The following is a 14,443-nucleotide window of genomic DNA, read 5'->3' on the forward strand; positions in this document are numbered from 1 at the left end:
CGCCTTAGTGTGTGACATTGACACGCATTAACTATCACTGCTTCCGTGGTGCAACAGTATCAGTCGCTGACTGGGATCAGAAGGTCATGAGTTCGATCCCGCATAACTCCCCTTTGAGAAGTGTTCTTATTTTCACTATTTTAGAATAAAAAGATACATTTGATTTCAGTCTGTAACAGCCGGTGTAATTTATGATATTTGTAAAGGTTAGCTTTATTATTTTTTTAAATTCACTTTTCATTGTCTCAGTCGCGTTCAGGATCCTTTCCTAGGCCATCTGACACTGCAGTTTTCACATAAAGACGCGCTATAGATACGATACATACGACCGCGTGTTTTTTTCCCCCAATATTGCCAGTCCCCACGTGTTGCTGTATGCTGTTTCTTTTGTACTCCAGGACATGCAGAGGAAAGCATAGTAAAGAGCAGTAACTTCAGCGCTATATGCAATCATCAGACACTCCCCATCTGATACTGCTCTTTTCACATAAAGACGCGCTAAAGCTCTGCAGTGTACTTGTGGCTGCATTGTCGTACCAATGCTTGCAAACTGAAGTGTCTGCATGCACTTTTCGTGGTATTACAGGTGTATTTTTTGAGTATGCCCATGTAGCTCAAACACAGGAACATATGTTGATGTAAAAGTATAACAAAACAAGTGCACATTTATTCAAGACTATAACCGAATAAAACAGAAAGCAAGTTACAGTAGGCGGTTGATATGACAGCTTGCGTGGTGGAATGCTAAGAACTGCTGATTTCCATTCTGTGCTATATAACTGTTAACATTTGAATCTGATGATTGCATATAGCGCTGTCTTATTCAGTGTGCGTAAGAACATGCAGGTGGCCAGTTGCTGAGTGCTACAACGCACATTTTAAAAAAAGAAAGAGACAAATATATGTGACGTTTTGAAGAAATCATTTTATGACGCGAATAGTACCAATCAGAAAACATTGTCGAAGTAATGCAATATTATTTGAAAACGAACAGTGTCAGATCGGATGTGAAGAAGCTGAAAAAGCTCCTGTTCTGACTCTAAGTAAAAAAGCATGAATTAATCAACAGAAATAACCGTGATTGACATTTTAAAGTTAACGATTTACAGTGCATACCAATTTATAAATTTAATGTCCGTTTGAGGAAAAAAAAAACACTTTCTTCAAAGCTGAGAATCGAACTCACGTCTCTGTAGCACGGTAGGGCAGCTGTGCTCCAAGTCAGCAAACCGTAGCGTTAAGCCACGGAAGCTGTTGTATCATCCTTGAACCTTTTGTAAAAGTGTTTATTTGATGTTTGGACTTCAGGCTTCACATATTCTATAGTTTATGCCTACACTTTGTAACATTTATTACTAAAATATGAAAATGTTTCTGTTTTAGCAATGTGTTTACACAGATTACTGTAGAAACGGAACACACATGAAATGTGTGTATTCCAAATAACGATCTATTATTTCCATTCTAAAACTCCAGCAGTTTACTCACTCCCAGATAATTATAATCAAACAAGGCATGAGCTGGGAAAACTTAGTGAACGTTCTGCGACGGTGGGGGATGGAACAGCCGGCTACTTGCTGCTCGTCTTAATCAGCACATTTAGAAGACAAAAGAGAGGTGAGAACGGTTTTAAGGTGGGCCGGATCTACGAGTTTTTTCGTAGACTCTGGTAATTCTAGTGTTAACCTAATGTTACTCAATTGTGATATCTCTTTTGTAAGTTGCTTTGGATAATAGAGCCTGCTGAGCAAATAAACGTAAAGTGAAAAGGTGCGTCCTTCCATCCTTTCTCATGGCTCATACCTCTCATTCCTGAAATTAGCCTAGTCGATTTCTTGCATATAGAGTTTGTAAACGTTTCTACGGATTGGTTTCAACACTGACTAGTTTGCCCTTATATAATCTTTCACCTGGTTCCAGGGACAGTTCAAACTTCTGTAGCCTAGTGCATTCAGTACACAAAATTTTCTTGAAGTATTTTTATTAATACTAATATAGTGGAACCTCGGGTCACGAACGTCTCTGAACACGTACAAATCGGGTTACGACCAAAAAGTTCACCAAACTTTTGCATCTGATCACGACCACGCATTCGGGTGACGAACAAGCCAGTTTCCCTTCCGGTTTGTACGCGCCAATGATTTCCGCACGTGTTCAGTCTCTCCCTGTGCATTCGCTGTGAACTCTTTGTGCTCTATTTCGTTTCCCTTCCGGTTTGTATGTGCCGGTGATTTACGCACATGTTCAGTGTCTCCCTGTACCTGTACAGTACATTGTTCTCGGTCAGACGTGCATCGCACAGAGGGACTTTACCTCAAAACTAATCTCCTCTCCACCCAGTTCCTCCTCACTTCCTTCATGCCAGAACTTGACTCATGCAAGGTTAGTTTTCTTGGTTGTTTATGTATAAATTACAGATTTTTCAAATGTTCCTTTTTTCCCTGTGCATAAAACTGTTTACAGCGATCGGTTCGTAAGGCTATTAGAGTGAACTCCTGCAATGTTACTTTCTTGGTTGTTTATGGTTGGTTTTTAAATAAAGTTTGGATTTGTTCAAATGTTCCTTTTTTTTCCCTGTGTTTAAAACTCATTAAAAAAAGTGTTTACAGCAATCGGTTCGTAAGGCTATTAGCGTGAACTCTTGCAATGTTAGTTTTCTCTGTTCAAGGTTTTCTCAGTGTTATTCAATGTTTTTACATTTAGTTTACTATTACACTGTGCATTCTATGGTATAATTAACTATTTTTGTGCTTAAAAATCTTTAAAAAATATATATTTACATTCAGCTCGTATTGTTCAGAACAGATTAATTGTATTTACATACAATCCTATGGGGGGAAATTGCTTCAGGTCACGACCAAATCGGGTTGCGACCAGAGTTTTGGAACAAATTACAGTCATGACCCGGGGTTCCACTGTATCTGTTTCATTATGTGAAATTATAAACCTGGTCTATCCTAAACTCCTTACCCCCTACTCCCTAGACTAAATAATCTTGAGAGGACTACTCATATGTCTCCCTAATAAATTGTTGCCCCTTCAAATAAAACAGGTAAAGTTCTTTCCCATTCCAGTAACTTCCCCAATGTCCCATAAACCTATGTCTCCTTATCCTACACCAAGATCTGAGCCAAATGTTAAACTGTGTAATCTCTTTTCCTGGACTGGTGTATGGCACAGATAGAACTTCAGAAAAGACCATCTATCTTGTCAGTTGTGTTCCTTACCTTAGCACTTAACTATTAAATTTGAATTGCTCAACTGGCAACCTGTCCCTGCCTAGTCTGTTTGTTCCAATGGAGACAATGACAACTGTTTCCAGCCCCTATCTGTCAAGAAGTATATTCACCCATTTAGGAAGGTCTCCCACCTGTGAACCAGGAAGGCAATACACTGTATGGGTCTCTGGATCAAACCTAAGCCTAAGTTCCATTAATGATTGCGTCCTCAATATCACTGCTTCCCTTTTCTGGGAACTGGTTTAAAGGTGATTCATGGGGCTCTACATCCCTCCCTATCGCCTCAGAGTTATTAGAATCATTATCTAGCTTTGTAGGGTAATGTTAAACACGTACCTGTTAGGGATAACCCAGTTTGCACACCCCAATCCTGTGGAGAATAGTAAGTGACGATGGGAGCAGGACGGAGAAATCTCTCAGAATGAGGCAGAAGAATTTTTCAGTATCTTCACCCATGACTGTGCAGCCCCTTTTAGAGTCCACACTGCTCGACCCAGGAGGGGAGAGAGGCTCGAAAAGATGACCTGACATTTGTCTGCCTCACTAACTTCCTGGCTGGATTTCAGTGTCAAGTGGGATCTCTTCCATGTGGTCAGAGAGAGAGAGAGAGAGAGAGACGTTAGGAGCACGCACTGATAAAGCGCATTGCCGCACCCACCACATGATGAACCAACTCAGCATCCCAGATTGGGACCCGAGTGCAGCCATGCAACAGATGACACCACAGCACCACACTAGTTCAGATGGAATGAAACCAGTGTGAGAAACATTGTAAAATAAATTTTGCAGCCTGGAATGTGCGCACTCTTCTGGACTGTGACTCCTGTGAATGGTCAAGGAGACAAACAGTCTTTGTAGCAGGGAAACATCAGAATTTTCACATAGACATTGCAGCCCTTTTTTGGAAAGGAAAACCTGCTTGTGAACTCAGGGTACATGGAGTTGGCTTTACCATGAGAAACAACTTGGTTGTCTTACTGAACTGCCCCAGGACATCAATTAATTCCTATTTATAGTTCAGCTAAAGCTGGACAACAACCAGATTGTCACTGTTGTGAGTTCATATGCTCCAACTCTTACCTCAGAAGAGGACATCAAGGAAGCTTTCCTATGTCAGTCTGAACAATATCCTATCAGGCATCCCAAAAGAAAATAAATTAATCTTTCTTAGTGAATTAAATTCTAGAATTTGCCAGGAAACAGCACTATTGGGAAAGAGGGTTCTTCTCCTGACCAAGTGTGCAGGACATGATCTTATTATTACCAACGCCCTCTTTGGACAAAAAATAAAATTCAAGATATCCTGGATGAATCGATGCAGCAAACATTGGCATCTGACTGAATATGTCATTGTCCAAGTCAAAGATTTTCAGTGTATACTTCAGTGTATACTTGATGGTTTGGCCATAAACATAAAAAAGGCCAAGCTTCTTCATTAGTCCCCATTATACTCCCTCATATCACTGTCAACAATAACAATTAACAGTGAAAGCCTTAAAATTGGGGACCAGATTCCCTACATTGAAAGTCTCCACGGGTAGATTTTGACATTGTGGTACACCATCTTGAAGCATCGGATTAGCTAACATCTCCCACATACAGTATGTAGGAATTGTATTAGCCTAATTTTTAAAATCGAGTTCTTAACTACTTAACTGTTTTAAATTCAAAAACTAAACATTAGTGATGAGCGAACTCCATAGTGTTCACTTCGCCTCGAGTTTGAAGAAATCACGGAAGTGTTTGCGAATATCACCAAACTCGGTGTAATGCATTGAAGTCAATTGGGATGGACTAACTGAACTAGATTTGACTGGATTATGATGGTGCAATGATCTTTAAAGTGTCCCTGAGTGCTAGGGAAACATCTACCAAATATACTGGACCGATTATTGTGGCCAAAAAGATGACCTGAGCTATGCACCACCATGCCTCCGTGAGATCAAAGAAGAAAGAACACAGTCAGAGACATGCAAATGTACAGTATAGTTTATCAAAACAAAGCAGAAATGCAGAAATCGTAGTCAAAAGTCAGAAAAAATGCAGTACGTAGGTCGCTTTATGTTGATCTATGTGAGAAACTATTGCTTTGTGTGCTTTTCAGAAAACAGCCTGGCAGCAGCTTGTCGCCCCCGCCCACCACACTGCTGCTGCCTTGGTAGCGCACAGTGCAATTCATGTAGCAATAGACATTTTATATTTATTTTTGTTAGAAACTATTGCTTTTTGCACTTTTCAGAAAACTGAGTTTTTTGGAAAATATTCAGTTCTGGGAGAAAAGCAAAAAATATCATTCTTAAAAGAGTTAAAGGCAGAAAATTCAAAGTGGATCTTCATAGTGCCAACCACTGCGTGACCATGCCTCCATTAGATCAAAGAAGAAAGAATGTAGTCTAAGATGAGCAAGCTTCACAACCAGTCTGTAATGCCAATGATCAGCATTATATACTCGATGGGTGGTCCCAACGTTGGCTTGTACAACTCCGGGGGATATCACGCTGGCCTCGCAAAGCATTATGGGACACTGAAAAAAAAAGTTCTCCTAAACTGGCCAAATTATCAGTAAAATAATTCGATGAACAAGGGTGAACTTGAACACAGCCAATTCGCTGTGAATAACACTTCGGCGAAATTAGCTGATCAACACTATTAAATTTTAGTTAAAGGATCTGTAGCAGATTTTTAATGTTCTTTGCTCAATACTATTTCGACCTGCCTTTTACTCAGAGCTATTTTTTACAGTGATGAAACTTTCAATCTCTTTCTTGTTTGCTTCCCCAGGTGACTACTCTAATGTCAAATTAATGCTCACTCGCATTCTAGTATGAATGGTTCCTGATATGAGTGTGATATTTTAATGTATCTGGTAATCTTTTGTGCACTTTAATTCTCTCTTTCTAGGGAGTTGTGCTTACTGTTTACACTTAAGATGTGACTTGTTTACTTACTGTCCTGGGGGCGTCGACCACCTCCTTCACTTCTCACCTGAACATACTGTACACCCCATGTAGGTTGTGCTGCAAAGGTTAAACATAAGTCCCTTTTCAGCATCCCTCAAACACACTGTAAAGTTGCTCCTGTGCAGCCAAAATAATACCCTACTAAACAGAAAAAAGATGCATCAGGCAACCAAAAACAAAGTTTTTAGTAGTAAATATTGTATTTTAATTATTTTTCACATAAAAGTAACTTGCAGCACTCAGTACTCAATCCATTCCACCTAAAAAGCCCAATGTCAGCATGCAATTCTTGTTCTGCATTAGCAAAGCCTCCGTTCACATCGATAGCACTTTTGAAGGCCTCCTAGACAAAATTCTGCAATATAAGAAATGAGTGTGTAAATTGATGGCTGTGCCCCCTGTAGATCTACACATTGTCCATAAACTCTTTTAATATGTTAAACACCAAGTTTAGGATAGGACTAACTGGCTACTTGTCCGAATAAAATGCAACAGACCACTCTGAAATTGTATTGCAAAATAAATATCTAAGTCTGTTTGATAGCATCTGCATTTGGATACCTACCCTACTTTCTTAATGGGTACATCATTGATGTTGAAAATAAAAAACAATTTTTCATTTATACAGGTTTTTAACATCAAAGCATACTGTGGATGTGGTCTCACCCCATGGTTGAGCAGCCAAATAATGTAACAAATGCATTATTAATTTACTGATGTCACCATCACAACTTGCCTTGAACAACATTAAGACAAAAAATGAAAAATGGACATCTGAGCACACACAGAAAGACACGATACTCCAACATAAATGAAACAACAGTTCATAGCGGCATTCTTGGTCAATTCCTTGAATTATGGTTTTCCCACAATCTTAGTGAGGCCCACAATGCCATAGTCAAAATGTAAAAGGCATAAAGATGTGTTGATTTTCTGAGATGTTTAAGGTAATAAGAAATACTTAAGCATGTACCCTTGATTTTTTATTCCTGCTCAGTGTGTAAAATGCCCTTAGTGATGGAATGCAGTGTCTGGTTAAGTACCAAAAACATTTAGTGCAGAAAAGGGTTGAGACATGTGCTCATCTGCGCATTTGATTCATCACTTTTTGTATAGGGTAAGAATAAATAATTCTAAATTCTGTGCCTTATTATAGCCTTATGACTACTCTGGGCATAAACTATTCTCATTTTTTACAGTTGGATGGCACAATATCAAGGCTCAGCTCAGTGTGTCTACTCTCAAACAGTAGAGCACCTTAATTTTATGATTGTGAGTGTGAAATATATTTTGCACTATATGTTGCACAATGTTGTATATATCTAAAGGCTGAACCATTTTTCTGTCAATTTTTTGGTATATATATTGTGATTTTCCTTTTTAATTTGTTACTAAGAGCACTAGCGCAAAAAGAATTCCACTATACGATTTATCTGCTGCAATATTCCATACTGTTACACTATACAATGTGAAAAAGTCTAAGTGGTGTGTATATGTTTTAAATCCATTGTATCTAAAAAGATTTTTTCACCATACATTTTCTTATTATTATTAGTTTAATATTTTACACATTCTTTGTGAGATCTCAGTGCTTATCCCCTGCATATTAATATTTATGCCCACTGTACAAACTGGTCATTTAGTATCTCTAAATTTCTGTGTTTCTTTTTGGGATTTTATTCACTATGGGGTAGGCTTATTTGTTATCCATGGCAGGTTTCTGCCTTATACCCTGAACTGCTGAATTAGGCTTCCTTTTCAGTTAATCTTGATTACGATAAGAGGGTTAAAAAAATAGAAAGAATAATGTGCTTCTCACTGTGTAAAGAAAAATGCAATGAAAAATGCTCTACAGTTATTGCCATGGAAACCAGTACTCTGGGTGTTTTAAGAAGATCTGCAAAAGCTAATGAGTAACTTCAAATGAAATCCAAATTCCAGGATCACTTAAATCTACATTTATGTTAAATTCAGCACATGTTCACAGGCATATACTGTATACAGTATGTTTGTGTTAGAATTTGTAATTTTCAATTTTTCTCTGATAAGGATCACTATGTCAATATACTTGCTGTTGAATATTGGGTTTTTAGCATATTTTCCCATATATGCATGCTTAGGTATATAGTTCCTTATTAAAACCTTTGCCACACTGCTGCAAGTATTGTTTTTTGGTGTATGTTTCTTTCACCACCTGAGGGTATCTGACAGTTTAATCCAAACGTCTTGAACCTGCCAGAATAAAATGATGTAACTCAGACAAACATTAATTACCACTGTGAATACAAACATTCTGCAAATCATTATATGGTGGCATAGCTAAAAAGTATTTTTGTGAATTTCTTTGAATCTAATGTTACTTAACACATGGTTAATGACTAATGGGTCATATTGTTTAAAAAAATGCTAGCTACTACATTCTTTGGCTATAGTTAACTTTCTGTGTATATTTTGCATATCCCATATGCCTAAATCATGTTGGTTTGGTGAATTGTTGACTCTGAAATGGCACTGGATAAGGAACCATGGTCTGTGATTGTGCACTGCAATTGCCTGGCACTTTGTCTATTATTTTATTTGATATCATCTTTGGAGAAAGCATGTTTGAAAAATACAAGTATATAGAAAAGTATGAAAATTCTGTGCTAATAATAGTCACTAAGCACTAAACAATAAAAGGTATTATTGGGTACAGGTAGTTTCAGTAATGGATGGATGGTACAGCAGTGTTCAGTGGGTAAACATCTGCTAGGTCGGTTGCATGTCTTGAATTGGAAATGTGGGAGTTTGAGCTTAAGAAATAGCTACAGCATGCCAAGTGTAAAAGTGGAGAATTAATTTAGATTACATGAATTTTTTGTATTAAATTGAAAAAATATATAATAACTAACAAGGCGGAACAGTGGCACAGTGGGGTTCACACCCTGGGCCCTCCCTGCGTAGAGTTTGCATCTTAATATGTACACATGGTTTTCCTCCTACAGTCCAAAGATATGCAGGTTAGGTGAACTGGCCTTGCTAAACTGGCACTAGTTGTGTGTTTGTGTGTGTGATGGTCTGGCACCTTGTCCAGGAATTGTTTCTGCCTCGTGCCAGATTCTTGATGAGATAGGGTCCAGCTTCCATATCACCCTGCTAAGGATAAAATGGGTTTAGAAACTGGATAGATGGATGGATTGATAATTCTAAAACAATAAATTGAATATATGCAGTTTACATATTTTATCTAAGTGTGCAATTATTAAATTAGGCTTATAACACAAAAAGATTGTTTTTGTTAAAGTCATTATAGTTTTTTATAGTCAACTCTACTTATAGTAGAGTTACAGTCATACATATTTTTGCTTCTTTTGTCTGCTAAGCAACAGACAAAGAAAACTGGAATAAACACAAAGTCACATTTTCTTACTACTGAAGTTTTGTGACCTACCTTATCAGAAATTATCTCTAACTCAATGGTCTCATGATTATTTTTGAGCAGGGCAGATTCATAAATATTTATTATGTGTGACTGTGTAATAATTTTGATGATAAGCTCTGTGATGAAATGCTGCGGAGGGAAAAACTCAATCTTTTTTCTAATAAAATGAAATGTTGTTATAAGGTACTAAATTCATTCTCATGATTATAAAGTTTCTTTGGCTAGCAAGTTTATAAATGTCATTTTTTATTATATATTAATAAAGATGTGCTAATGTCTATTAACGTGTGCATAAATCTGACATTTATATGTAAAAATAATTTGGAAATAGAGAGTTATATATAATATTGTATTAATTATTTCCTAATGTGGATTGAGTTACTCACCATTGTCATAGGGTGTTGAGGTTGCTAAGAGCCGCAGCATTACAGATCTGGGGATCTGGATTCAATTCCTGCCAGCTCATTGCTTGTATGTATTTTCCACAATTTCCCTGTGTTCATATGAGTTTTCTTTGTGCACTTCAATCTTGTTCCTTATTCCAAAAACATTTAAGTACATTAAACGGAGAGTCTTAATAACAATGACTGTGACTGCATGTGTAATTGCATCCTGCAGATGACTGACATAATATTTAGTGCTGGATGCTGCTGTGAGTCTGATACCATTGGAATAGACTTCATCTCCCCATCATCCTATAATGGAGAAAGCAAATTAGGGTGGATGTTGACTGCTGTCAACACATACAGTAGCCCTGGTGGTAGCTATCTAAAAAAGTCAACATTCAAGAGAAGAGGGCGATAATCAGCTGTAAGCATCAACAAAGCTCGCCATTACGATATGGGTAGACTTTTTTTGCTAGGAGGAATGTTAGACTTGTTGGCTTAACATCTAATTCCTGCATGTGTATGAGTAGCAAAGAGCAAACAATGGAAAAAATGGCTTTGACATCTTGCAAGAGAGTGAGAGGCATTTTGCGTATTATCAAGGAGTCAGACTGTGGGTCCAATTTTGATGTGAGTGATCTGAAGATTGAACCAGGAGAGTGAGGAACTGGCATCAGCTGATCTGATCTCTCCCCAGCTCAGAATGCAACTGATGCACTTACGGCAAGGTTCGCCTGGGAAGAATAACCAGATATCAATCCGTGGGAGGCAAGCTGGCTACCGGCTTTCACAAGATGGCGTGGCTTGCTGGTGGACTCAATGCATTAACAGTTGCTGGACTATTTCAGGCTGTTCTTTCCTGAAGCTGCCTTTCAACTAATGTCTGATAAAACAAACAAAACAAGCAATTTTTTGATTCCCATGCTGAGCTTCCATTGAATTCTCGTTTTTCAAAGTGGAAGCCCATAACAAAAGATGAGATGAATGGCTATGTGGCATTGCAAATACAGTATAGATGACACTGGACTGGCCCAATAAATTTAGGGAGCATTGATCTAAACGTGCTCTGTCCCCCCATGTATAAAGTTAAGCCTCTGATAGACCTTGTTGGGCCAGCATACAAACAATTTTATCAACCAGGGTATGATTTGTCTGTGGACAAATCTATACTAATAAAAGGCAAAGCCCTCACTGACTCACTCATCAATAATTCTCCAACTTCCCATGTAGGCAGAAGGCTGAAATTTGGCAGGCTCATTCCTTACAGCTTACTTACAAAAGTTAAGCAAGTTTCATTTCGAAATTCTAAGCGTAACGGTCATAACGGTCGATAACGTCCGCCATGTTAAACTTTCTTATTTATGGCCCCATCTTCACGAAATTTGGTAGGCGACTTCCTTGCGCTAACCGAAACCGATGTACATACTTATTTTTGGTGGTATGACGCCACTGTCAGCTGCCATATTGAACTTTCCTATGGTCTTTGTTACTTATGGGCCCATCTTCAAGAAATTTGGTAAGTGGGTTCCCAACGCTAACTGAATCCTACTTACGTACATATATACGTCCATAGCCTGCAGCTCGGTCGCCGTGTGAGGCGGCGTTGGGTCCCCCATCCCCACGCCTCCCACGTAGTTGGCTGCCTGCCTATATAAGGCCGTCCATCGCTCCGGTCTCTTCATTTCCTTCCTTGCTTCGCCAAAAGCTGGATGCGAAGTTATCGATGAAACCCATTTCAATTCAAACGCCTCCAATTTCCAGTAAGGCTCTGCTTTGCAATGACAATTAATAAGTCTCAGGGACAGACCCTACAAAAGGTTGCCAGTGATTTGAGGCAAAATTGCTTTACACGTGGCCAACTATACATTGCATGCTCAAGAATAAGCTCAGTGCCCAGCTTGGTCATATTACAACCGGAGGGCCGAACTGACAACGTGGTATACAAAGAGATCCTTAACAAATAATTATTGGTATATTTTCTCTCAGTTTAAAAAGGTTTACTTTTCTTCTTAATAAAAATTTTAAAGCAGTACTTCGCCACTGCGAAGTGCGAGTATTTTGCTAGTCAATGATAAAATACAAGGCGTCTAGGAAAATACTCCTTTCCTAGAATGGACCATCCTTTGACAAGTCAAGTTGTACAGCAGCTAATAGATGGGTACAAACACATGGGTCATGTAGCGTACATGGGCAATCTCTACTTGTCTCCAGAATTGTTCAAGGAATTACAGAACAAGGAAATTGGAGTGTGTGGCACAGTGAGGGTGAACAGGGGATTTATGCTTTTCACAAGTAAAGCCAGACAGGCTGAAAATGAAATGAGGTGACAAACCAGCTTTTATGACAGCAGAAAACTTGGTGGCAGTGGCATGGCACAACATCAAACGAGTAACTTGTCTAACCACAGTTCACATGAGCAACACTTGTCAGAAAGCTATTTGTGAAAGGGGAAATCCAGAAGGCAGGAAGCTGGACAGGCTATTTGAAATAGAGGAGTACTGCAAAATGGCAGGAGCTGTTCAACTGCATCAGATGCTGGGGATGTACGCCTACAGCCACAAGTCTACCAAATGGTACCACACTGTGTATCATCGTGTGCATGAGGTTGCACTGACCAATGTATATATAATGTTCAAGCAGGCAAAATGTGACACCATGACTGTGGCAGATTTCTGCAAGAAGGTGGCCGAGTATGTCACAGTGTCTACTGAAAAGCGAGGAAGGCCATCACAAAGACCGGTTCCAAACAGGCTGACCAAGCACCAATTTCCTGAAATATATAGAGAGACAAGAGGTACAAACCTGTTTGCATTGTGTGCAGCAACAAACAACTGGTTAAAGGCGCACCAGTGCGACACTTATTGCAAGCAGTGTAATGTGGCAATACACGAATTTAGCTGCTTTGAACATTACTATACTTTGCAGGACTATACCATTTAACAGGTATGTAATATAATATATATGTGACATCACATAGTATAGAGGCTCATAAAACATACAACACAGTGACATTTGTCATATATATTTTTTTTTTGTTGACTGATATGTGAAACCATTGCTTTGTGTGTATTTTTAGAAAACTGAGTTATTTGGGAAAATATTCTGCCCTGGAACAAAAAGAAAAAAAAATAATCAGCCTTAAAAGAGTTCAGAAAAAAGATAATAGTTTGACATCTCAGGTAAGTGCACAAAATTGCTGTGGAGATTTGGAAGCAGTGCAGGAGTGATGTATGTTGTGGGGAAGTCTTGTGTGAGCATGAGGCACATGTGTAATGAACTGAAAGGCAAGAATGAGAGTTAAATACACAAGCACGGGTACCAGAAGTAGAGAGGTGATTTGGATAGCAAGTGAGAGATGATGGGGAAATATATTATTATTTTAGATGTGTCTCTATGAGCCAGACAGGAGGCAAAGCTATGGCTCTGATTAGAGCATGGCATTAAAAAATCAAAGGTGGCATCAATTATGTTAATGAGTCACAGGGACTACTGGGACATATCTGGTCATTGATGACACAAAATAAGTATTATTAATAGTGTTATTGTCCCCCTAAGATACTATAAAGCAATATGCTGTAGCACAAGGGTACTGAGAAGGACAGCCAGTTTGGTTATCCCCTATACAACTCTGTTGTTAAAATAGCCACTGCATAGCTCAGAATTACTTGTCATAGGTTACTCATGAAGTCATCATGACCGTGGACTTAAAAGCCTCTTCCAGTCACTGGCTCAGTGAGCATGGAGCTGAGAAGAAGTAATGGAAAATAATAAATCTGCAGGAGAAAGGGGTCAGCTTTGAAGGAGAGTGGTTTGTTTAGTAAGTGGGAACCGCTGCTCACAGTGCATAAGCCACTTCATGAGAGAATTAGAGACCTAGTTTATGCAAGCAAACCGTAAGGATTACATTTTGTTGGTTTTTTGTTTCACATCCTTTCCTTGCTGTACTTCTTCCTTCTTCACTTTTTCTCAGTACTTTGATCTCCTGTGCCTCATTTGGTTTCAGGATCAGCTACCAAGCAAAAGTCCACAATGGCAGATGACTCTCTTACTTTTGTGTTTTAGTACTATGGGTATTAACATCTTGTTTGTCATAAAAATATCATAGAAAAAAATCTTAAGATATATTAAGTTTTGATATCATTTGTTCTTTTATTTCAGACCAACTTATGTCTTATACTCTTCACTAAGGTATTCATAACTTAGTACTTTTTTAATATAATTTGAGCGTAAGCATGTTAAATATACTAGATTTAGGCTTTAATGTCCACATTTTCCCCTGGACCTTGCTAAAAATGGACAATAAAGATATATTCTTTTGATAAGCATTTCTGAATAGAGTTTACAAGCATCAATATTTTAGTTAGTCTTGAATATGTGTATTTACAATTTACTTTGGATTCCAACATTTTTTTCTTCTGTCAAGATAAGGAAATGATT

This window comes from Erpetoichthys calabaricus, chromosome 5 (genome assembly GCF_900747795.2).
Source record: "Erpetoichthys calabaricus chromosome 5, fErpCal1.3, whole genome shotgun sequence".
In the NCBI taxonomy this organism is placed as follows: domain Eukaryota; kingdom Metazoa; phylum Chordata; class Cladistia; order Polypteriformes; family Polypteridae; genus Erpetoichthys; species Erpetoichthys calabaricus.